Below are 4,070 nucleotides of genomic sequence, written 5' to 3'. Positions count from 1 at the left end.
TTTTTTTTTTTTTTAAACATTTCTTTAGTTGTAGTTGGTCACAATACCTTTATTTCATTCATCTATTTTTATGTGGTACGTGGGATCTGAGGATCATACCCAGGGCCTCACCCGTGCTAGGTAAGTGCTCCATTGCTGAGCCACAACCCCAGCCTGTAAGCTTTCTTTATTCATCTTTTCTATCTCTGCCAGGAGCCATTCTACTTCTATTTAGTGATGTTAATGAGCATCTTAAACATACACATTTGACTTGCAAAGTCTAAGTGAAATTGACCTCTCTGTTCTTCTCCTTGAAATCACAAGGACTATAGAATGCTTTTATTGAAATCATACTCTATCCTCCTGTGGATTATGGTTGCTTAGTATTTTATTTTTGTGTTTTCTATTAGTTAAATTTATCTTTATTATTGTTTTATAAATCAAGTGCGTGTTAAGGTTTATCCTTTTCCCCAAAGGATAATCCTCAGTTTTTTTTTTTCCAATGAGTGTCTATGAATGGTGCATTCTGAGTTTTCATTTTCTGAAAACATCCTAGTTTCATTTTGTTGTTGCATGATAGTTGATCAGGGTAATTGGCATATTGATCAGATCTTGATTGTTTCTTTGTGTTGGGAACATTTAAACTCCTCTCTACTAGCTATTTTGAAATGTTCAATTAACTGTGGTTGTCTACCATAGTTATCCTACTCCGTTCTAGAACATTAGAAGTTATTCCTCCACAGATATGATTGCACTTAAATCTACCACCTTGCTAGTTATTTTCTGTGGGTTCCAAGTGTTTAATAATACTTTTCTCTCCATTTTGAGGGGGCCAGTTTTGAGGCTATTTTTGAGTAAGTCTATTTTTATGTTAATATTCTACTTTTTAAAGTTACAGTTCACTTATTACTTACATCTCTAAATGACTGCCCTAAGTTTTACAATATATGTATCCTTAATTTTTAACAGCTTACTTTACATCTGGTGCAATAACCTCACAATAGTTCATCCTTACCATCTTTTGTGCTATTGTTAGCACACATTGTAGGTTTATACAATTGTTCCTTGGTATCTTATGGGAGACTGGTTCCAGGACTCATGGAGGATCCCCAAATCTGCAGATATTTAAATCCCTTATATAAGATAGCATAATATTTGAATATAATCTATACAATCTTGCTATATATTTTAAATCAATACTAGATTACTTATGATCCTAAAACAATATGAATGTCGTATAAATAGTTACATAGTATTATTTAGGGGATAAGACAATAAAAAATGTCTATACAAGTTCATTGCAAGCATAAGTTTTCCCCCAAATATTTTGCCTTAGGGTGGTTGAATTCACAGATGTGGGACCCTTAAATACAGAGGCCAACTGTAGTCCCTGCCACCATCTGTAGTTTCAGTTACTTATGGTGAACTGTGGCTGAAAATATTAAGTGGAAAATTTCAGAAATAAACAATTGCCAAGTTAAATTGCACACCATTCTGGGTAGTGTGATGAGATGCATCCCATGCAGGACCTGAATCATCCCTTTGTCCAGTGTATCCACACTGTATACACTACTCACCCTTTAGGCACTTAGTAGCCCTCTATCAGCTCGACTGTGGTATTGCAGTGTTCAGGTAATCTTTATTTTATTTAGTAATGACCCCAAAGTGCAGGAGTAGTGATGCTGGCAATTTTATTAAAATATGTTGTTATCATTGCTTATTTTATTATTGTTGTTAATATCTTAATATACCTAATTTATAAATTAAAATTTATCACAGTTGTGTATGCATGATTAGGAAAATAGGGTATACATAATTGTATGCATGGTTCTGTATCCACAAATTCAACTAATCTCAGGAAATGTCCTTTAAAAATTGCATCTGTACCTACCATGTACAGACTTTTTTTCCTTATCATTATTACCTAAACAATAATGTACAACAACTGTTCATATAGTATTTACATTGTATTATGTATTACAAGTAATCTAGAGATGATTTAAAGTTTACAGGAGGGTGTACCTGGATTCTTCACAAACACTACTCCATTTCTTAGAAAGGGCTTGAACATTCTTGGATTTTGGAATCACAGCAAAGTCCTGGAACCAAAGCCCCTTGAGTTCTGAGGCACAACTGTGTGTGGTTCAGTACTATTTGAGGTTTCAGGCTTCCTCTGGGAGCCTTGGAGTGCATCCCCTGTGGACAAAGGGGGACTGCTAAATGTGTCATAATCTCCACAAGACATGGTGGGTTGTACACATGACAAATATCTTTTCCCAGTTTCCCTCATGTCTTAATATTTTTCACAGTAATTGTTGCACAGTTTTTTAAAAATATACATTTTTTAGTTGTAGATGGACACAATGCCTTTATTTTATCTATTTATGTATTTTGTATGTAGTGCTGCGCATCAAACCCAGTGTCTCACACGTGTGAGGAACTGGTGACTGAACTGAGGGATGCTGAACCACTGAGCCATGAGCCACATGTCCTGCCTTTTTTGCTAAGTTGTTGAGTTGCCATGGCTGGCCTCAAACTTGTGATCCTCCCTTCTTAAGCTCCCAAGTTGCTGGGATGATAGGTGTATGCCACCACGCCTGACTATACAAAATGTTTTTTGAAAGAGAATGATAACTTAATGAATAAAATATAAAACAACACTGTTTTTGAGGCAAACCCTACTATGATAAATTCATAACAAAAAATTCCACTCAATTACAGAATATTTGTGTAGCATTAATGTGTAAATATGCAGTTGATAATTTGAGAGGGAAAATTTACCAAGAGTATATACAGCCATAGAAGTAAGTTCATATTAAACATAGCACTCTATTAAATGAAACCCTGAGCAATAGAGAAAACCAAGCTGCTGAAAGTCGGGACTCAAGGGCATTGCTAAGTGCCCTTCAAATTTTTTAAATTGTTGAGGCTGGCTTTGAACTTGCGATCTTCCTGCCTCATCCTCCAAGCCGCTGGGATTACAGGTGTGTGCCACTGTGCCTGGTTGAGTATTGCACAAANCTCTTCAGCAGGGGAGCTGCACAGCAGCTGCCATGTTGATACAAACTGCATCCTGGGAGGCATGTCCCTCTCAGGCCGTTTAAAGAGAAACACTCCGAGGCTCGTCGGAGGCTGCCGGAACCCAGACAGCTCCATCTACAGCCGGTAGGAGCGAACAGTGTCGAGCGAGCAGCCAGGCGGCGACGGACACGCCCTGAGCCGGGCCAGCCCGTCGTGGAGCCCGGGCCGAGCCGCCGGGCCTCCCCCCGGGACCCCGGGCCTCTCACCTGGGGTCCTCCCGGCCGGGCACCCGCGGGCGAGGCGGGCGGCGCGCGGCGGGGCGGAATTCGGAGCGCGCAGCCCCGGCGACGTGCTGGGGTCTGGAGGCGGGTCGATTGGCTCCGACAGCCTTCCTCCCGCCGGCTCCTGCTCCCCTCACACCCAGGACCCGGGCCGTTCCCTTTCAAAACCTGCGCGCACAAAGGGATCTGAGGAAGCCGTCACACCAGAGAAAGCCCCGAGTTCATGTGACCAGCGCGCTGCAGCCCGGGTCCCAGGGCAGCGGGCTGCGGTTCCCAGGGTGGCGAGCGGGTGGGTGCTTTTGTGAAGCGCCCGAGGGTTGTTTTCCACACGAGGGGAGCGAATTCCTCCAGTCCTCGGGCGCCGGCCTGCAAGGGGCCAGACGGGGCACTCAGGAGGAAACTGAGGCCGAGAGGGAGTGACCCCAAGTGACGTTTCCGTCCCTCCAGTGAGTGCTTTCTAGCCAAGAGGGTCCCCAAAGGAGTGGCAGAGCTTCCCTGGCCTTGCTGGACAGGCTCACTTAGCGTCGTTTATTGGGAGCCGAGTGGGGCAGGGACTGGGGGTGAAATGGGGCAGGGAGGGGGGCATTAGCAGGTGCCCGGTTCCCAGGGGTGAATCCCAACTGGAACGTGCAAGGGAAGAAGGGGCAGAGCGTGTGCCTCCCTCACGAACCCCTGGGAGGTCAGGCGTGGAGCTGGCCTGGAGGGCCATGGGAGCAGACGGCCCCAGGCCACCGCTCAGAGCAGAGCGTCTCTAAAAACGGAAAGTTATGGATACTGATAAGGCAAGGC

At 43.7% G+C, this 4,070-nt stretch overlaps 1 protein-coding gene across 1 annotated transcript in view; it reads right to left on the bottom strand.

The window, feature by feature from the left end:
* Positions 1-3,414, bottom strand: part of Znf777 (zinc finger protein 777) — a 29,511-nt gene extending 26,097 nt beyond the window's left edge. Inside the window, exon 1 of the mRNA XM_015493722.2 lies at positions 3,267-3,414. The gene's annotated coding sequence lies outside the window, so the exon portion shown is untranslated. The remainder of the gene's footprint in view (positions 1-3,266) is intronic.
* Positions 3,415-4,070: the final 656 nt, after the last annotated feature.

This window comes from Marmota marmota, unplaced genomic scaffold (assembly GCF_001458135.2).
Source record: "Marmota marmota marmota unplaced genomic scaffold, marMar, whole genome shotgun sequence".
Lineage (NCBI taxonomy): Eukaryota > Metazoa > Chordata > Mammalia > Rodentia > Sciuridae > Marmota > Marmota marmota.
Note: the sequence above shows the minus strand (reverse complement) of the source record. Positions and strands in the feature narration are given on the sequence as shown.